Genomic DNA, 22,790 nt, shown 5'->3' on the forward strand with positions numbered 1-22,790 from the left:
CCAGATAATCACAGTGGTGTGATCACTCACCTAGAGCCAGACATCCTGGAATGTGAAATCAAGTGGGCCTTAGAAAGCATCACTACGAACAAAGCTAGTGGAGGTGATGGAATTCCAGTGGAGCTATTTCAAATCCTAAAAGATGATGCTGTGAAAGTGCTGCACTCAATATGCTGGCAAATTTGGAAAACTCAGCAGTGGCCACAGGACTGGAAAAGGTCAGTTTTCATTCCAATCCCAAAGAAAGGCAATGCCAAAGAATGCTCAAACTACTGCACAATTGCACTCATCTCACACACTAGTAAAGTAATGCTCAAAATTCTTCAAGCCAGGCTTCAGCAATATGTGAACTGTGAACTTCCAGATGTTCAAGCTGGTTTTAGAAAAGGCAGAGGAACCAGAGATCAAATTGCCAGCATCCACTAGATCATCGAAAAAGGAAGAGAGTTCCAGAAAAACATCTATTTCTGCTTTATTGACTATTCCAGAGCCTTTGACTGTGTGGATCACAATAAACTGTGGAAAATTCTGAAAGAGATGGGAATACCAAGACCACCTGACCTGCCTCTTGAGAAACCTGTATGCAGGTCAGGAAGCAACAGTTAGAACTGGACATGGAACAACAGACTGGTTCCAAATAGGAAAAGGCGTGTGTCAAGGCTGTATATTGTTACCCTTCTTATTTAACTTCTATGCAGAGTACATCATGAGAAACGCTGGGCTGGAAGAAGCACAAGCTGGAATCAAGGTTGTCAGGAGAAATATCAATCACCTCAGATATGCAGATGACACCACCCTTATGGCAGAAAGTGAAGAGGAACTAAAAAGCCTCTTGATGAAAGTGAAAGAGGAGAGTGAAAATGTTGGCTTAAAGCTCAACATTCAGAAAACTAAAATCATGGCATCTGGTCCCATCACGTCGTGGGAAATAGATAGGGAAACAGGGGAAACAGTGTCAGACTTTATTTTTTGGGCTCCAAAATCACTGCAGATGGTGATTGCAGCCATGAAATTAAAAGACGCTTACTCCTTGGAAGAAAAGTTATGACCAACCTAGATAGCACATTGAAAAGCAGAGACATTACTTTGCCAACTAAGGTCCATCTAGTCAAGGCTATGGTTTTTCCAGTGGTCATGTTGGATGTGAGAGTTGGACTGTGAAGAAAGTTGGGCGCCAAAGAATTGATGTGTTTGAATTATGGTGTTGGGGAAGACTCTTGAGAGTCCCTTGGACTACAAGGAGTCCAACCAATCCATCAGCCCTGGATTTCTTTGGAAGGAATGAGGCTAAAGCTGAAGCTCCAGTACTTTGGCCACCTCATGCAAAGAGTTGACTCATTGGAAAAGACTCTGGTGCTGGGAGGGATTGGGGGCAGGGGGAGAAGGGAACGACAGAGGGTGAGATGGCTGGATGGCATCGCTGACTCGATGGACGTGAGTCTGAGTGAACTCCGGGAGTTGGTGATGGACAGGGAGGCCTGGTGTGCTGCGATTCATGGGGTCGCAAAGAGTCGGACATGACTGAGTGACTGAACTGAACTGAACTGATATATATATATATATATGTAATGGAATACTTCTCAGCCATAAAAAATAAATATGGACGTTTGCAGTAACGTGGATAGACCTAGAGATTATCCTTAAGTGAAGTTAAGTCAGATAAACACAAATATCATGTGCTATCACTTATATGTGGAACCTAAAAAATGATACTAATGAACTGATTTACAAAACTGAAATAAACTCATAGACATAGAAAACAATCATGGTTAATGAAGGGGAAGGAAGAGGGATAAACTGGGAGTCTGGAATTCACAGATACATACCACTGTATAAAATAGATAAACAACAAGGACCTACTGTACAGCACAGGAAAATATAATCAATATGTTATAATCACCTATAAAGGAAATGAATCTGAAAAAGAACATATATATACACACACATATATGAATCACATTGCTATACACCTGAAACTAATACAACATTGTAAATCAATTATACTTCAGTTTAAAAAGGGGGATGAAAGTATGCTAATCAGCCCCAATTCACATAGCTGGTAAATGCCAGAGCCAGTGTTCAAACTCACTACTTCCTGGAGACTTTTGTGAACATCCTATTTTCAATTTGTTTCCCAAACTAAGTGTTCACTGATTTAAGTAAGAGCTTACGCCTTGACTATAAATCCTCTAAAACAGTTAAATTACTGTGAGGTTTTTTGTTTTGTTTTTGCTTTTCCCTCTTCTCCAATTTTTGCTTTCATGAGATTTCCACTTTGTAGTAAGAAGCAAAAGCCAAGAAGTGTTTCTTTGTGGTTACACTTCTGATAAGGGCTCAAATCTTAATTAAAGAAAAATAAATAATTTTCTTCAAGAGTGTGGACAGCCAAGCAAATTAATAGTTTGCTTACTTTTCTGCCTCACAAAGATGTTGGTTGACTCTGAGTTTTTAACAATATTCAAACAACTGTGTAGAGGCTGGCACATCTGCTTTGATGTGTCGTGATTACCGTGTGACATTTTTACTTGTAAATTATAGCAAAGAGTGCTGCTAATAAGTAACTTTTATCATCTATGTAGTCAAATAGATACCCACAAAACCTACCTTGACTATTTATGCTACTGCTAAGTCACTTCAGTCGTGTCCGACTCTGTGTGACCCGTAGACGGCAGCCCACCAGGCTCCCCCGACCCTGGGATTCTCCAGGCAAGAACACTGAAGTGGGTTGCCATTTCCTTCTCCAATGCATGAAAGTGAAAAGTGAAAGGGAAGTTGCTCAGTTGTGTCCGACTCTTAGCGACCCCATGGACTGCAGCTCACCAGGCTCCTCCATCCATGGGATTTTCCAGGCAAGAGGACTGGAGTGGGTTGCCATTTCCTTCTCCAATGCATGAAAGTGAAAAGTGAAAGGGAAGTCGCTCAGTCATGTCCGACTCTTCGAGACCCCGTGAACCACAGCCTACCAGGCTCCTCTGTCCATGGGATTTTCCAGGAAAGAGTACTAGAGTGGGGTGCCATCGCCTTCACCGAGTAATTATTTATAGGCAGCATTTTTTCTGTTTGTTAATGAAGAACTGTAATAACAAGGAAGACAGGAAATAGGAAGTTTCAGTTTAAATTATGTTCACATTCATAGCATGAGACACTAAAGCCACTTAAGTCTCCTTTCAGTTTAAGTCATACATGCCACATAGTTATCTTCTAAAAAGAAACTACCAAACTTATTAGAAATTTTCATTTTTCATAGCACTGAAACTTGAAACAGCTTTAAAAGTAATTGTATAGGACTTCTCAACCAAATGCTTCTTACTATTTCACTTGCCTACAAGGAAAAATAAGGCTTTGAGATAGTAATTAACTTGCCCATGATCACATTGCAAGTAAGTGACAGAGTCAGGATTTGACCTGAATGTGTTTAATTCTAACTCATACTATATGAACTGCAAAGCAACATAGGTTTCTTCTTTGCCCTGTAGAAGATCACATTCTTACATATAAAGTTCTGCACCCCCCCCCCAAAAGCCTGAAGTTCATTTACCAAGGCAAAACTTATTTGCAAAGAGATGAATTCTATTCAATTTAACTTATTTGATCCCTGGGTTGGGAAGATCCCCTGGGGTAGGAAATAGCAACCCACTCCAGTATCCTTGCCTGAAAACAATCCCATGGACTGGGGAACCTGGGGGGCTACAGTCCATGGAGTCGTGGAGAGTCATTAATTCCTAATTTAATAAATGCTTATTAGAATCCCTACAGCTCATCTAGGCCACAAGCTAGGTGCCTGGAGTGACACAACTGAAAAGGACATGAGCATGTTCTCAGGGCTTTAGAATCCGGTCACAGTGTGTGTTATCTCCACTACTGGAACTGCAAGGCAGCAGCATTTCTGTTCCTGAATCTCTCCTCTCCTTTCCTCTCTCCCGGGCATCCTGCATCAGCCTGCCTCCCTTAAGCTCTTCAGGACTATTCACTTACGTTTAACACTCCCACCTTCTCTTTTTATGGTTATTTGCATACTGCTTGGGACTATATCTGTGGTTTTGTTCTTTTCTCACCATTTCTATCAGTGGCTGTCGGCATGAAGAATCACCACCTGAGGTCACCAACAGCCACCGCCCCCTCCAGCTTCACTGAGCCACATATGACCTTCCCTTACCCCTCCACTCCCCACCGGCTCTCAGTCTCTCCAGGGAGAGCCTAGGTGTCCCATCTCAGCCTACCTGGCAACACAAGCCAGACGCAGGGGAGTTCATGCCCTCCGAATAGACTTGAACCAGTGACAGCAAGAGGCAGAAAGGCTCAGCACAAAAGCCCCACACGCTCTCTTCCACCAAGACTGTCCTGAGCTGTACTAGGAACAGAATACCTCCTCGGAGATACAGCGCTACCAAGCTGTGTTTCTCATGAAGCTCAGTAACACACCTCCTTCCCTGCCTCATTTACCTTGTCCCCGCACTCTTGCTGACTTGGTACTGCACCATCCACCCTAGTAAAGCTTCAGCAGCTTCCCCTCAGATGTTCTGTTTTCTAGGAATCATGGATAAGACAGTTTCAGACTTTTCAGAAGTTCTGTGCAGTTAGTCATCTCTGGACCAGTAACTCTTCTCAAACAGTATTTTCCCAGAACATGAGTGCATGTAAGACATAACTGTTTTTAAATATTCCTTTCTTCAGCATCTCTGTGGGCACCTCCAATTCAATGATGAATTTTGGAGTGAAAATTTTATTCACAAATCATTAAAGTAAAAACACTTTTATGGCATCATGTTTAGATTCATTCCTTTGTTTAAGCATTTATTGTTTCAGGCATTCTCTTTACATTTTAAAAATTCCCTTGGGCTTTCCTGGTGGCTCAGAGACTAGAAGAATCCACCTGCAATGTGAGAGACCTGGGTTTGACCCCTGGATTGGGAGGATCCCCTGGAGGACATGGCAACCCACTCCAGTATTCTTGCCTGGAGAATCTCACTGGACAGAGGAGCCTGGCAGGTATAGTCCATGGGGTCACAAAGAGTTGGACACAACTAAGCAATTAAGCATAGCACAAGGAGGATAAACATAACATTATTCAACGTAATTTGTGTAAATTAAATGATCTGATTGATTAATTGGGATTGATCTAACCATAACATTGTGGTCAGCAAAGACAGTACAACATGTCTGAATAAAGTTCCCCTACATCCAACATAGGATCTGAAAATTGAGGTGTCAGGAAACAGGAAAACAGTGTAAAAAGATAAGATGGGTGAACAAGGCAATGAAGCACACTTCAGACTTTACCTAGGGAAGAGACCTACATTTACAAAATAATAAGTAGGTTTCCTTGCTTCATTCTCAATCGTTAGTTTATCTGAGAGGTTCCTATAAACTATTTTTAAAAGAAATTCCTCACACATAAATAGAGATTTATAAAAGTGAATTCCTTTGCTGTGTTCACTGCCATTGGAATACTTCGTTGGCCAAGACCTTCTTGGTCTCCACCGGCTGAAATGGAGGGCAGCATAGAAGAGTAGGGAGCATCTCTACAGCAAGAAGGAGAACCTTCTGGAAGACACTGCTGCTGTGAACGGTCATTAACTACTTTTGCTACTGCACAGTCTATAAATCATCGTGTGACTAGAACCAAATTTCAAGTCCCATAAATAATAGCAGGCTTATGTCTAAGGGCCAGGGTAGAAATCTGAGAACATGTAGATGGTGATTCACTTGGCATGACTCACAAAGCAACTGGGTGAACATAAAATTTTAAAAAGATAAATCAAAAATTGCATTCAATCTGAGATTCCATAGCCACTCACCATAAGCAGTTAGTTAATCTTCACTGATTTATAACCCCCACATTACCCCCAAACTCACTGTGGTGCCAGGTACACAAACTAAGAAAAAGCCTTGGTGTTAGCAATCAATTTTTCTTTAAAACCTATGTGTTGCTTCTTTCTGAAACAGAATTCTCGACCTTTTTTCTCTCTTTTATGTCTCTTTTTAAATTTCCTCATTCACCTCATTTTAGCCAGTTTGTATGTTATCGTGCTCAGGCATACTCATTTTTCTTGACAAAATGAGTATGCCTATTTAACCTCTTCGTCATGGAATGGTTTTCAGGTGGTATAACACTCTTTCAAAATCTCTTCATGATCTTTACCTGGAAACTGACCTTCATTAGGTTTAAGGTATACTTACATATATAACCTGGTTTGACACTTTTGACTAACTTGGCAGCTCACACACTTGATTCATAGCTGCCTTCTGGCATTTCCAGAAAGAATTTTGCTGAGTGTCTTGATTGGATAGAGAAAAGTAGCTTCTTTCAGCAGATGTAGAAAGCTTTCTCAGACATAATCATAATATTCTGTTTGATTTTCTTCTAACGTTTCAAAATATTTTCACATCTATTCTCTCATGTAGTGCCTGGTTTGATGTGGGGAAATTAAGGGAGGCCAGAGTAAAAAGAATACAAGAAGAGAAACTTAAGGGACCCAGGAGAAATTTGCTTTACTAGAATATACAGGAAGGAGAATTTAGAGACCACAAGAGAACATGAGTAGAGCTGTCATGCTGGGAAACTCACCAGAAATATCAATACTTTAACTTCTTGATAGAGAACAGTAAGGAACTGTTAATACTTCATTATATTGGAAGGTGTAATCATTCTTATTTGATATGGTATGTTTCAACTTAAAAGCTCAAAATTTGTTCTGTGGTACACAGACTAGCATAGGGATTTGGAGCATGGTCTGGTCCCAAGCAAATCAGGGTTTTGAGCTTTAACTCTGCCACTTACAAGCTGTTTGACCTCAGAAGAGTTACATGTCTTTTAGACCCAGTTTTCTCATCTGTCAAACTCATCAGTTTTCTCATCTCATACTGTTATGGGATCAATGCCATAAAGTTATTCTGGGATTACATGAATGTAAAGTGTTTATACAATGTCTGTTGCATATTAAGTGCTCAATAAATGGCAGCAACTGCTACACAGCATATACATATGTTTTTGGTATTATTATCTTTTTCAAAAGAGCCTTGGGGAAGAATGACCAGGTGATAGTCAGAGCCAAACAAGAATCTCATCATGGTCAATAAAAGATTCTCTTTATTGAGTTTCATCAGTTCTCCCTACCTTTGGGCAACTCTTCTTCTTTATGGAAATGAAAATTAAGTGATGAAGTAATTAAATTAATTAGAGGAGCATAAGATGTCTATGGCCAATTCCAGATGCATGGATATACCAACTCTACCCCTAACTCCACCACTGTGGAGCAAGAAGCAATGGCCTATGGACACAGCTGACTCTTCTCTAATCAAAAGTTGGTGGTGAATCCATAAAGGATCATTAAAGTACAGATTAAGGACTTCAATCTAATAGGACCTTTCTGTTCCTTCTCCACTCCACATCATCTCCTCCAAAATATACCTATCCTTTTTATTGGAGGAGGTGATGCTTAACTAGCACTTGCATTTGCTAAGAATTGTTTCCATACGTGCTTGAATAACTTGCAAAGGTGTCGCCGATCTCCAGCAGCAGCTACAAGGCTCTATAGGCTCCTACTTAGTCCATCACTTGGAAATTCAAGTGAAATGGAGTACTATGGAAACCCTTCTTGGATTTAAACTATTATATGTGCTAATCATGGTCACTCTTACAAAACCTGAGCCCTTGAGCCCTTCTTCCTCTAAAAATATTGCTACTTGGGGTCCAAGTGTGCAACAGAAGACAATTTCTGTGCTTTCTAGCCTGGGGCTCACCTGCTGAGTTCAAAGACTCTTTTTCTCCTTAAACAACTTAGTTACAAATAGAAACACAGCCCTGCATTTATCTCATTAAAAGAACTCAGTCTCCAAAGAAACTTTATGTGTTTCCTTATCCTACAAAGACAGGCATGGTGCCTCTGTCTGGTTTATTATTAACATTGCCCAAGGACTAAATTAGTCTTTTATTTCCAGATAAAGAAATTACAATATAGTGTGTAAAATGAGATCAGACTCTCCCTAAAACGGAGTGCAATTATGTTAAGTGAAGTGCCAGATGTAGGGGTCAGATTATATTTTCAGTTACTAATTTTAAGTATAACTAAATCTCTTCTGGGTTGGCAGTGAAGAGGAAAGAGTTAAGCAAGCTCAGGAAAAAAAATTTTTAATGGCTCCTAAAACAAAATCTTCCTTATAAATTAGCATTTGTTGTTTTAGTAGCCACAGTGTCAGAAGCTAGACTATAATTTGGTCTATAATACTATAGATTTTCAAACTTCCTATTTATTCATGTATTTCCCAATGGTCATTTAAAATGCCTTCTACAGAGCCAGTAGTAAGATGCCTAAGAAAATTGCTATTAACTTCATTTTGAGTTAAATGGAATGGAAACAAAGAAATTGATGTGACTGAAAAATGCCAATGTTAGAGGCCAAATCAAGGATCCATATGCCTTAAAGAAAATTCCCTTTAAAAACAGACGGGACCACCCTGGAGAAAGGGCGGCACTGCCTGCACTGTCTGTCTAGGGCCTTATCAACAAAACTTTCCTCCCTGATCATGTGCTTGGTGGCTCAATTGTGTCCAACTCTTTGCGGCCCCATGGACTGTAGTCCAGGCTCCCTGTCCATGGGGATTCTCCAGGCGAGAATATTGGAGTGGGTTGCCATGCCCTCCTCCAGGGCGATGGATCCTAAATGGGCAAACACCCTCTCAACCGCCTCAGCTTTTCTAGTTTTCAAGCATGATTTTCTTCCAGACAACACAACCATCAATTCTCTCTGCTGTCTTCTGGGAGCTGCAGAAAACTGTTCCCTGCCCCTCTCTTCACTCAGCTCTCTCCTTACCCCCGCTACTTGCTGGCTAGCTCACGAAGGGTCTCTCAACCTGTCCACTTCCATGTCCCTGTGCCTCTCTGCTAACTCTTCTGACCTTCCCTTTCCCTGTCTTGATTCTAAGAACACTCACAACCACTCACCTTGATCATCCCTCTTAGCATGAGTTCTCTTCACCACCCATCCCAAATCTGCAATGGAGTTTCAGCTATTCTGGCCTTGGTCTGATCCTCCTCCTTGGTGCAGTTAGAATGGTGCTTCTGAAATATGCGTGTGCACACAGATCCCCAGGATCTTGTTGAAAGGCATATTCTGACTCACTATTTCTGAGATGGAGCACGAGGCTCTGCATTTTAATCAAGCACCCAAGCAATGCTTTTGCTAGTGACCCCAGAACCACACCTTGAGTAGCAAGGATATAGCATCACAGAAGATATGGGCATGGAAACCCAGCTGCCTCTAGGTTTGTCTGCTTCTTGATCCACATACCTCTGGATTTTTAGGAATCCTTCCCCTTCTATGGCAAGTACAACACTGAGCCTTTACAAATTTTGCTCCAGTTATTTCAGTGTTCAAAAAGCACGCTCAAAATAGCTCACTGCATCCACAAGCACCCTTCTGTCCCTTCACTTGTTCCAAGACTTGTGGAATCCATCAGTGCTCTGGGGGAAAGAAGCTTTGAAATGTAATTGAACAGGGGGTGCTGCCTAGCATATCAATGAATCCTGTAAGGGTTTTTTCCCTCTTTTGTTATTCACTGAAGTTTTGAAAGATAAAAACAGACTGGAAATAAAATTATATTTCCAGGTGCTCTTGCCTCAGTCATTTACTTCTTGTGAGCACCTTCAAGTGCCAACTGCCTCTGAGCCTCAGTTTCCCCAAACATAAAGGAGAGGATTTTCTACTCAGCCCTGTTAGAGTAGGATTTACAGTCCCTAGTGAAACCTGCTATGGAAAGATGCTATTAAAAATGTAGAGTATTACAGATCACATCTGCACCAAGACCAGAAACTTTTTTTTTTTTTAATAGAAAAAGGACTTAGTGTTCTCCATTCTCCACATTTTTTTTCCTCTAATGAGGTATGGAACTATGCAGACCATAATGACTACAGCTTAAAGGGTAGGTTCAGTTACTATGTAATCTCATAAATCTCTCCTAGCTGTAAGTAACAGCTAACCTCTACTTCCTCTGATATTTTATTTACCCTGTAAATCAGCTCTATTCTTTCACTTCGCACAAAGGGAGTTGGGAACCCCAACTCTCATAGGAATGCAGAGGCAGACAAGCCGCTTTGTGTGTGCCTCTGATCCAGGAACCCCCACTGCAAAGCAGACCACCCCCGCCCCAGATGCAGGGCGTGGAATCCCATCAATCACCTAAGGAGGGTTATGCCAGCGAAGTCCTGGGAGGTGAGGAAAAGACAGGGCTGAAAACGGCAGCTGCCTGAATTTCTGCAGCACAGCCAGCCAGAACTGAAAATGGAATCACAGAAGTGAAAACATTGGTGAAAAGCAATTGATTGGCATCCAAGTGCGTATCTTACTTTCTTTGACTTTGCTTTCAATTAACTTCAGTCACGCCTGTGCATGTGTGGACACAATGTGAGCAAACCTGTAGTTTCCCTTTAGTGCAGTTTCGCTCTCTCCCTGGAGATCTGTTCCGGCTGGGGTGAGGTGCTGTGGCTTCCTCCATCTCTGGAGGTGCAGGATGCCCAGTGGCTAGGATCCCTGCCCCGTTCTATGGAGCTGGCGAGGAGCTTTGACACTCCTCCGTTTGTCTTCCTCCACCCACCACTATGATCCAAGCCAAAAATAGGGAAAGATATATGGCATAAGTAGAATTCTAAGAAAAAAGACTTGATTTTTTTAGCTTATTTATTTGTTTTAATTGGAGGATAATCACTTTACAACAATGTGATATTTTCTGCCATACATCAGTATGACTCAGCCTTAGGTATAGGTGGGTGCCCTCCATCTCGAACCCTCCTCCCACCTCCTTCCCCACCCTAAGACTTAATGTTAACCTGCTCGTTAGACAACCTTGATTCCAGTCTATTAGTGAAAAGCAAAACTGTCCCTAAACTGCTTACAGGAACATATTTCTGGCACCAGTATAATGAAATCCAGTACCCTTTTATTTTTTTACAGGCCATTTAGTGTCCGATTTCACAGACTTCAAAGGGAGTTTAATCACACTATGAAAAGAAAGGCATATAATAAAATTATTTACATGACTCCTTGTTGCAACTATGGGGAGATGAAGAGAGAAGATAAGAAAGCAGGGAAATAAACTAAAGGAGAAAGCCAAGGTGAAAATGAATAGTACTAGAGGTCAAAGGTAACTATGAGGTCAAAGACAAGATAGACTGTCTGAAGATATATGGAATCTGGTGTTTGGTTTTAAATTAGATCCAGGATAAACTTAGAAGTTAGGTAAAGGAGCTCAAAATTGAAGGCCAACAGAAAAAGAAAAGTGATCAATTTTCTTAAATCACTTTTTGACGCTCTAAGTTTTAAATAAACTTTACCTATAACATTAATGTCTGCTGCTGCTAAGTCACTTCAGTCGTGTCTGACTCTGTGTGACCCCATAGAGGGCAGCCCACCAGGCTCCCCCGACCCTGGGATTCTCCAGGCAAGAACACTGGAGTGGGTTGTCATTTCCTTCTCCAGTGCATGAAAGTGGAAAGTGAAAGGGAAGTCGCTCAGTCGTGTCCGACTCTTAGCGACCCCATGGACCGCAGCCTACCAGGCTCCTCCATCCATGGGATTTTCCAGGCAAGAGTCCTGGAGTGGGGTGCCATCGCCTTCTCCAGCATTAATGTCTACTGGATGTTTACTGTGTGCTCTGTGTGTGTGTGTGTGTGTGTGTCCATGATGGTTTCAGAGACGTAAAACTCTGATTTTCCCATAAGTTTCGATCACTGACTCATGCTATTGCTACATGGACAATTTCCAAACTGAGCATTTTCTAAAGACCAAAGCAAAACTACAACTGCTTTCTGCAAAAAACATCCCAGATCCCTTTCAGCATGGTTGTCTCCTCTGAAGATAAGAAAATTCTACGCTGCTTGTCCAACCCACTCTGAATCTTGATGATCTGCCAGCTCACACTCAGCTGCTAGCTCTCTCTGCTTTTAGCTTCTACACTGAATAGAACACTGGAGAACACTGACTATGCTCTCAAATCTACCAGAAGGTATCTTTTCAACCACCTAGAAATTGAAGAAAAGTCATAGTTTTGTATTACTGATCTGAGATTTGAACCATTGTGCCAGTCCCTTCTTTTAAAGGTCGTAATTCTGTGTTCACTTTATAATCCGAATTTCCCTTGCGTACAGTTCAGTTCAGTCACTCAGTTCTGTCCAACTCTTTGCAACCCCATGGGCTGCAGCACACTAGGCCTCCCTGTCCATCATCAACTCCCGGAGTCCAAGGCATTGGAGTTTCAGCTTTAGCATCAATCCTTTCAATGAATTTTCAGGACTGATCTCCTTTAGGATGGACTGATTGAATCTCCTTGCAGTCCAAGGGACCCTCAAGAGTCTTCTACACCACCACAGTTCAAAAGCATCAATTCTTCGGCACTCAGCTTTCTTTATAGTCCAACTCTCACATCCATACATGACCACTGGCCACCTGATGCGAAGAGCTGACTCATTGGAAAAGATCCTGATGCTGGGAAAGATTGAAGGTGGGAGGAGAAGGGGATGACAGAGGATGAGATGGTTGGATGGTATCACTGACTCAATGGACTTGAGTTCTGGGTGGACTCTGGGAGTTGGTGATGGACAGGGAGGCCTGGTGTGCAGGGTCGCAAAGAGTCGGACACAACTGGACAGTGATTGGACTGAACTGAACTGAACTGAGGTTTGTCATAACTTTCCTTCCAAGGAGTAAGTGTCTTTTAGTTTCATGGCTGCAGTCACCATCTGCAGTGATTTTGGAGCCCCAAAAATAAAGTCAGCCACTGTTTCCACTGTTTCCCCATCTATTTCCCATGAAGTGATGGGACCAGATGCCATGATCTTCATTTTCTGAATGTTGAGCTATAAGCCAACATTTTCACTCTCATCTTTCACTTTCATCAAGAGGCTCTTTAGTTCTTCACTTTCTGCCATAAGGGTGGTGTATATCTGCATATCTAAGGTTATTGAATTTCTCCTGGAAATCTTGATTCCAGCTTGTGCTTCTTCCAGCCCAGCGTTTCTCATGATGTACTCTGCATAGAAGTTAAATAAGCAGGGTGACAATATACAGCCTTGACATACTGCTTTTCCTATTTAGAACCAGTCTGTTGTTCCATGTCCAGTTCTAACTGTTGCTTCCTGACCTGCATACAGGTTTTTCAAGAGGCAGGTCAGGTGGTCTGGTATTCCCATCTCTTTCAGAATTTTCTACAGTTTATTGTGATCCACACAGTCAAAGGCTTTGACATAGTCGATAAAGCAGAAATAGATGTTTTCTGGAACGCTTTTGCTTTTTTGATGATCCAGCAGATGTTGGCAATTTGATCTCTGGTTCCTCTGCCTTTTCTAAAACCAGCTTGAACATCTGGAAGTTCACAGTTCACATATTGCTGAAGCCTGGCTTGAAGAATTTTGAGCATTACTTTACTAGTGTGTGAGATGAGTACAATTGTGCAGTAGTTTGAGCATTCCTTGGCATTGCCTTTCTTTGGGATTGGAAAGAAAACTGATCTTTTCCGGTCCTGTGGCCACTATTGAGTTTTCCAAATTTGCTGGCATATTGAGTGCAGCACTTTCACAGCATCATCTTTTAGGATTTGAAATAGCTCCACTGGAATTCCATCACCTCCACTAGGTTTGCTCATAGTGATGCTTCCTAAGGCCCACTTGACTTCACATGGCTAGCTCTAGGTATACAGTCCAGTTTAAAGAGGATTTTATGTTGTTTTCACTTTTCCTGTGTATAAATGCTTCTTATGCATAATTTTTAAACTTTGAGAACATTTGATGCTGTTTCTCTATTGAAAGGGGGTAAAAATGCTCATAAAAATAGACAGAGAACATCTCACCTGACATCAGTATTTATTTACCCATGTATTCATTCACTCAACATGCCTTTGCTGGGTTATGTAGGCACTTGACCCTGACGGGGAGACAAAAGCAGAATATGTACTCCAGTAGGGCTATATTAAAAGTCACCACAAAAGCTGGGGGAAGGCCTCATGGGACTCTGTACTATTTTTTGAAGCCTCCTGTAAGTCTATAATTATTACAAAATAAATAGTTTTGTTTTGTATTTTAAATAGGGTGACCAACTGTCCAGGACTCTATCCATTTTGGCACTAAAATTCCCTCATCCTCGAAAACCCCTTAAATCCTGGAAAACTGGGACAACTGATCACTTTATAAAATGAAGTAAGTATTGTCTCTGTCTTCAATTACCTTATATCTATTAAGAACATAATAAATTAGTAGAAGGAAAAATATTAGTAATGCATGGCACATATGTGACTGGACCTAAATCTTTCACTGGTGATAGATATCACTAATAGGTCACAGATTTGTTTCCTGAGCTCAGACACAGCCTCAGAATCCTTCCAGATAGCAACTATTTTTTCTTTTAATTTTAAAATCCATAAGTTTTAAAAATTAGAATATAAATTTTTAAATCCATAAATTCTTTAAAATCCATAAGTTTTTAATTTTAAAATCCATAAAAATAAAAAATCCATTTTATTTTTCTTTCTTTCTTTTGGGCCACATGTCATGTGGGATCTTAGTCCTCTGACCAGAGATTTAACCCATGCCCCTTGGAGTGAAAGTGCAGAGTCCTAACCACTAGCTGCTGCTGCTGTTGCTAAGTCGCTTCAGTCATGTCTGACTCTGTACAACCCCATAGATGGTAGCCCACCAGGCTCCTCTGTCCCTGGGATTCTCCAGGCAAGAATACTCGAGTAGATTGCCATTTCCTTTTCCGCCTAACCACTAGACCACCAGGCAATTCTCCCCAGATACCAACTATCAATGAACTGGAGTTGGTAACAGAATTGAAACCTATATGCTATTCTTGCATTCTTCTACAGTGTCAAAGAATTTTTCAGGCATTTTTACTTTCATAGACAAGCTTAAGAAGAAAGCTCCAATTTCCAGGCCATGCTCTGCTTTTGACTGGAAAATTAAACAATTATTAAGAGTTGCTGGGCATCCCTGATGACTCAGTGGTAAAGAAACCTCCTGTGAAAGCAGGGGACATTGGTTTGATTCCTGGTTTGGGAAGATCCCACGTGCCTCAGGATAACCAAGGCCATGTGCCACAACTACTGAGTCAGCGCTCTAGAGCCTGTGAGCCGCAACTACTGGGCCCACACACCACAGCTTCTGAAGCTTGCATGCCTAAAGGCCGTGCTCCGCAACAAGAGAAGCCAGTTCAGTGGGAAGCCTGCGCACCTCTGCTGGAGAGTAGCCCCTGCTTGCCACAACTGAAGAAGGCCCTCAGGAAACACTGAAGGCCAGTACAGCCAAAAATAAAATAAATAAATCTTTTTTTAAAAAAGCAAGTTACTATGCATAGTTTTGTATTTCTTCTTCAATGTCCTCTCATTATTGTACAGGTGATCCAAAAATTAGTCACTTGTTATCAATCTTAAAATCACAACACTTTTTGGAGATGCTCTTTAAACTCCAACATATTTCTATGAGAAATATACATATAGAAGTAAATCCTTTCTTCAGTGAAAGTGGTGATAGACTTTCACAGCATATGGTTTATTATTTTTTTTAATGTACAAAATAAGCATCTCCTTCAGACCCTCAGTATCTGTGTATGAGACTAAAACTACATACAGATTCACACTCTTACATTGTTTTTGTACTTCCTCTTTCTTCGATGCATCTTTCAGACAAATAAGTAGGCAAACAACACTTAGTTCAGTCTTATTAAGTACAAGTATACCTGATAACAGTGAAGCCTTTCATTCAGATATACATACAATGCTCCAGACTGGATCTAATCCTTTAACATTTTTCAACACTTATGCAGGAGAGCATAAAGAGGTTTTAAAGTCACAGTGGGTTAAGTTCAAAGTCTGGCCCTGCCATTGTCTAACTGTATGATATTACTCTCCTTGAGCTCAGTTTCTTCATCTATAAAATCATTAGTCTGGACTCACTGAGTTACTGAAATATTCAATGAAACAACATGCATAAAGTACATGTAAAAATAATAGTGTTCATTTATTTTGTTATTATTGCTACAGTTAAATTTTTGTTGTTTTCCCAGTAATAGCTGAATCAAAACCTATTTACATCACTAGACTATCAAAACTTTTTAGAATTTTAATTTCTTTTATTTATTTACAATTAGCTTAGTTTTATGGAGAAGGCAATGGCAACCCACTCCAGTACTCTAGCTTGGAAAATCCCATGGACAGAGGAGACTGGTGGGCTGCAGTCCATGGGGTCGCTAAGAGTCTGACACGACTAAACGACTTCACTTTCAATTTTCACTTTCATGCATTGGAGAAGGAAATGGCAACCCACTCCAGTGTTCTTGCCTGGAGAATCCCATGGATGAGGGAGCCTGGTGGGCTGCCGTCTGTGGGGTCGCACAGAGTCAGACATGACTAAAGTGACTTAGCAGCAGCAGCAGCAGCTTAGTTTTACAGCATCTCTATAACTGGTACTCATATGCCATACAATATAAATCATCGTATTTCAATAAATATTTTTAAATGTCTGCTCAACATTCAGACTGTGTATATGCCACTGAAACACTGCTGAGAGGATGCCCACCAGTTGCCATAATTGGACAAAATTGGAAACAAATTCAAATTTCAAATAAAAGATAACATATTTTCCTCTTCTAAATGATCAAAGATTGAACTGTCTAGTATCTTAGCAACACTTAAGTGAATGGGTGATAAGCATTTACTTTCAACTTTTAAATCTTTGTATTAAACTACAAGAATGAGATTTTTAAAGAAATGAAACACTAAAGGATTGAAATGTTCTCTCTTTCTTCTTTACACTTGTCCAGGACATAGGCGATTTTTCCAAAAATGCTGCTGCCAACTGGCTGAAAAGCAAATACCATTGCAATTAAATTCATATATTTGGTAAATGATATAATATCTAATCAATTCACTGATGCTGCTGCTGCTCCTGCTGCCGCTGCTGCTGCTGCTAAGTCGCTTCAATTGTGTCCAACTCTGTGCGACCCCAGAGACAGCAGCCCACGAGGCTCCCCCATCCCTGGGATTCTCGAGGCAAGAACACTGGAGTGGGTTGCCATTTCCTTCTCCAATGCATGAAAGTGAAAAGTGAAAGGGAAGTCGCTCAGTCGTGTCCAAATCTTTGTGACCCCATGGACTGAAGCCTACCAGGCTCCTCCGTCCATGGGATTTTCCAGGCAAGAGTACTGGAGTGGGGTGCCATTGCCTTCTAGATCCCTAAATATTCAGTAGTGTGATGGGAATGCATATTACAAATAATGTATTGTTTGAACCTGGCTTCCTTTGATCTTATTGAGCATTTGAATTTCATGACTAATAACATACATTTTTTCTTTTTTTAAGTATAAATTTATTTCTTTTAATTGGAGATTAAATAATTTACAATATTGTATTGGTTTTGCTATACATCAGCATGAATCCACCACGGGTGTACACGTGTTCCCCATCCTGAACCCCCTTCCCACCTCCCTCCCCATACCATCCCTCTGGGTCGTCTCAGTGCACTAGCCCCAAGCATCCAGTATCATGCATTGAACCTGGACCAGTGATTCATCTCATATATTTAAAAAAAAAAAAAAAGAATAACATATATTTTTAAACTGAGTTTATATTCCCAGTATGATGTTTGACCTAATTAAGAAGCTTAAAATGTGAACTATAGAGAGGTTCTAAAAATAAAATTCAGTCATAAGTCTCTATTATTAATTTAGATATTATCTGAAGGAGCACAGATGCAAAGGCTACAAAAATAACGTACAAATGAACAGACGAGCTAAATCAATCTGATCATGTAGGTGTTAAAGTTTCCTTCCTACTCGCCCTCCGGTTGAAAAGATCAAAGTGAGGCCTGGAATTATCATTGCATTGGTCTCAGTCATCCCAGTTTCACAGCATTCAGTCATTCTGTGTGTTCTATATTCAGTGCAGCTGTTGTTGTGGCTCTTGAGATGTTAGACTCACTAATAAGTTATTTTCCAGTCTTTTGGCAAGAACAGGGCTATAAGAGAAATGGCTTGTCTTGATGTGTTCCAGCTGGAAGTAAATATGTTCTCCCATTGAAAAACAGGTCATTGCCTGGAGGCTTCCAAATTTTGCCTAACTGAGCACTGGATTAGGAGTTGCCAAGGAATCCAATGGTTATATGTGATTAAGGAAACAGAGGGACATACTGATCCAAGCCCCAGGAAGAGGTTAAGAACTCTTAATTTCAATCCCAGATTTCCCTGCTAACATGTTTTACAACCTTGAAAATGCCACTTAGCCTTTGGCTGTGCTTCCATAGCCATAACCCTAATTATTTAATATTTATTGAACACTCATAAAGCACTGGTTCCTGAAGAGAACATAAAGCAAAAGCAACTAGCTTTGTCACTCCAGTGTTTATTTTATAAGGATCCCATTAGCAGTATTTCACAGCCTACCACTTTGAAAATGCGCTCTGTACTACTAAAGATCACTCAAAATTTAGAGAATATTCATTAGTGATTTTTCATCAGGACGAAAGGGAGCAGATGGAATTGGCTTACATTTTTGACCCGGTGCACAATTCCAAGAAATCCTTGATTCAGAACAAAATAAATGAAAGACTTTATTCTGATAACTAGCAACTGCACTATGAAGATGGACCAAGAAAACATCCAAAACATGGGGGCACTTGTGAGGTTGTAATGCTTTGTCTTTGATTTAGTTGGGATTTAATGTATTTTCACTTATTTTGTCAAAGACACATTTGTGTTGAAGCCAAGGAAAAACAGTGCTTACCCTCTGCAGTGAGGAAGCTCTCTTATATTGAAATGCACACCCCATTTACCTTGACCCATGTCACCAATTCACTCTGTCCTAATCTAGCAAACACTATTTGCATAGATAGCATCAAAGTTCCTAAGAACTATTTGGATCTGCCACTGTGAACAGTCACAGGCATTTGCAACATTCAACATGATGCCATGGTGTTGCAGCTTCTTCATGGATGTATATGACTGATTGGTTTTCCCTGCAGTGAGGAACTGTTTTCATCTGCAAATCATATAGGCCAGGATCTTTAAAACAGTTACGCTGGAGGTTTTTTTCTTTCTGTTTTGCTTGAAATCCTTGTTTCAAAATGAGGTTCTGTGATTATTTATCCTAGCTTTGGAAGCCATGGAAAAATGTTACATTTGAGGAAGATGGTTAAAGAAGATGACACAAGCTAGAAATCATTTAACCAGCTAGGAGAATCATTTTCATCTATTTTGGGTTCAATGTGTAAGTACAATATACAGCAAGTATTTTTTCTTTCATTCCCTTTTCATGCTTTAAATTTTTACAAGAAATGTGCTATGTAAAGATGGATGTGAATAAAGGTAAAAAACAGTTAATATATCTAGTCATCTAACTCCTTTTGCTTTCAAAATTACATCCTTGAAAACCTATCAGTTTAGTCCCTGCTACCTCATACTGTATGATTATCTGGGAAGAGCTATCCTAAAGTTTACTTTAGTGCTATCTGTGAAAAAATAATACTAATAATAGATTGCAAAATTAGTAAATTTATCTAGTGTCATTAAAGAATAAGAAGTTCCCCGTAGAAACATTTACTTCTTTAAGAACCCAAACTTTTATTGGACATCATTTCAAGTTTTCATAATGACAGTGTTAGCATTATAAAAATAATTATTGCAAATGCTTTAATAAATAGTAGCTTCATGACTACTAAACATGCAAGCTGTTTGCCCCTATACCAAATGGTCCCAGGCTGCTTTCTAATGGGGGACTCAATGGCCTCAGACTTCTCTGTTTCACTGTGAGCTGTGTCATTTTTCAGTATTTGGACTCTCACAGCCCTGCCTCAAAACTACCTTTGCTTCAAAGGTGAAGTTGGGGAAATAAGTAAACTCCGTATAAGTTTGGACTCCCTGCTCAGTCTATCTCCAGTGGAAGAAGATTTCAGACAGGATACTGAATTACAAAATGAGGGAACAACTGAACGGAAAACAATTAGAGGTGCGCAAATTATGTTTTCTGCTAGCAATGTATACTCGTCGTTATTTCCTATCTGATCTTTGTACAAAGTGCTTTCTCTGTAGATTTAACACTACGATCTTGTCTTTACCAGACCTCTTCTGCTTCATCTCTTTCTCTAGTTTCCCAATAAGATTTCAAATCTTAATCCTATACCCTCAAAGTTCTGCCCACTTTTGTATGGACATCCAATGGCCCCATGGGTTAGATTTTCTGTTCCAGTCATACAGGTCTTGGATGAAATTCTAACAGTTTTACTGGATTCAAGCCAAGTTTGTTTTGAACACTAGTTATAACCAGTAGCTATAGCTTCTAATGTTAAAAATGATCCTTTGAAAACCTCATTAGAGAAAATCTCACGACTTATCTATAAGACCCTGCCATGGCTGAGAATTTGATTCTTAGCCTCTCATTTAGTTCAATGAGCCAAGACAGGCTGTCCCTGACAAACATTACCATCACCTCAGCACACAGTATAACAAAGCCAAGGAAATTCCAAACTGCCATCCATCACCCATGTGAGAGAAATACTTTATGACCTTTCAAGTGGGCCTTTGTCCATTAATACAGCTCTCTGACAACGCTCAACACATTTATTCATGGTGGATTTGACTCTTGGCTCAATGAGATCTAAGGGAAGTTAAAAACACAGAAAGACCATTTTTATCGCTTATTTCTGTGGGAGCCTAGAGAATTTGTTTAGGAATCTAAGTCCTGTGGCCTCAAGTACTCAAACTGTCACTAACACACAGCAAGTTCATAGACTGGTGAAGACCGCACAGACCTCTCAGTTTCCCCCTAGGGGAATCAAATCTGTCCTACAGCTGTGCAGAGATATATTTTAATAGCAGCACTATTCTTTAAAATTACTGTCTGTTTCAAGACTAATTTTACAATGGATTCTGTGTGACCGTCAAGTCAATATATTCCTTTGCAGCATGCAGGACTCACTTCACTTTCAAAGTTAGGGTTCTTTAAAGCCACATTATTTTTCTCTTGCAGAACAGCCAGTTGGTTAGAACTATTAAAATCACCCTCAAACAATTATATTTTATAATGTGTTTTCACATTGAGCAAAGGTAGAAGTGGGGATGTGAGCCAAAACTCTCCATCCATAGGAAATGTAAAGAAGGCTAATTGAAGAGGTCACATGTCTAGAAGCCAAAGTGACTTCAGAGGGCCGAGATCAGAGCTCATCCTTTGGTCGACTACAGAGGGGGCTCTGTCTTCACCTGGGGTCAGTGTAAGCCAGCGGTCACACGTGACACTGAAAAGGAGAATAATTATCATGCAGTACCTAACTTTCACATCATGGAAGTCCCACTGAATTAGGCCTGGGTGATCAGAAACCATACCTAGGTGCCCCCATCACTCCTCCTGCTGGAGCCCCCTGGCCACCCTCCTCTTCGAAGCCCTGGCCAGACCATGGAAGGGACCAGCATGGCTCCAGCTCTCTGCTTTCTTGTTGGCTGTTCTGTCTCTAAAGAATGGAAAATCTTTCTTTCAACTCTAACACCCACTCCCCATTTCCCTGCCCCTTTTCTCCCAAGCAATATAACTCGAGCTGAAATACAGAGTCATTCACTTTTTTTTTCCCATCCTGTTGCATAAAACCTGAAAGGGGGAGCCCCGTGAACTTTGGAGATTAATACTTCTTCTGGTCCCAGCTGTCAGATTTATTTCTTCTTTGTAGCTAAATCAGGTCATTACACTACAAATCTTTATTTTAGATGAAAGATTTAAATCTCTACAGAATTGGGGGAGCTTGGGGACGGGGGAGCATAATAAGCCATCCATAGTAATTGGCTGTAGTTTTATCTGGATATGTGTGTGCAGGCTGCTATCAAATTCCGATAAACTTTTCCTGACCCTCTTCACTTTCTGGAGTCCATGGGAATCCCAGTAACCAATGCATTTTCCGGGCACTCAGATTGCATGCTCAATTATAAACTGTCTCCACATCTAAGACGTCATGTTTCTGCAGAGTACTTTAAACAATCAAAGAAATTAAAAGATCTTTGTGTTGCTTTGGAATAATAATAGTGATTTTTTTTTAAGTTTCTGTAACTCAAGCATTTGTCCTTGACGTGTTCTGAATTATTTCCTCAGAATTTAAAAAAAAAAGAGAAGTAAGAGGCAGACATAATAGAAGGCTTAGAGATTCCATTCAGCTTTAAAAGCAAAACCAAAGAACAGCGGTGGCAGCAGAAGTCTGAAAAGGCATTAAGTCATCAGAATCACCATTCAGTGGAACAGCTTTGGAACAGATGTGTCTCCCATCGTCTTTATCCAAAGAACCAGAGAGGGGACATTGAATATATTAATAAAGATAATAAGGCAACTAGCCCTGAGTCAGTGTCGCTTTTAGTCAGGTATTCTTCAGGCAGACTCGTTAAATGGCTCCGAAGCACCCATTGTAGTTTTTGCTTCATGTGGCAACCTCTTATTTGCCCTGTATTTGGGGAGGAGGGTGGTAAATGGATGGAGCCCCAAATCAGGAGACTTGTGTTGTACGTGCAGAGTGGGAAAGTAAAAACTCATCTGTAGTTCTGATTAGGTTGCCAGAGCCCCATCTGGTTCGGGAGTTCCGAGCACAAATCCAGATTTCTGCAGAGTTTTTTGTATTCAGATCTCTAAGAGACAGTAATTACTATGATTCTATGTGGTCAGCACCCCGGAGCCTAGGCAATGCTGAGGCCCTGGACTTAGGGACTTAGGCAAATCTCCACTTGCCACATTTTTACTCATGTTTCCTATTTTCAATTGTTTCAAGAGCAGGATACTCTGAA

The sequence above is a fragment of the Oryx dammah genome, unplaced genomic scaffold (genome assembly GCF_014754425.2).
Source record: "Oryx dammah isolate SB20612 unplaced genomic scaffold, SCBI_Odam_1.1 HiC_scaffold_4, whole genome shotgun sequence".
NCBI lineage: Eukaryota > Metazoa > Chordata > Mammalia > Artiodactyla > Bovidae > Oryx > Oryx dammah.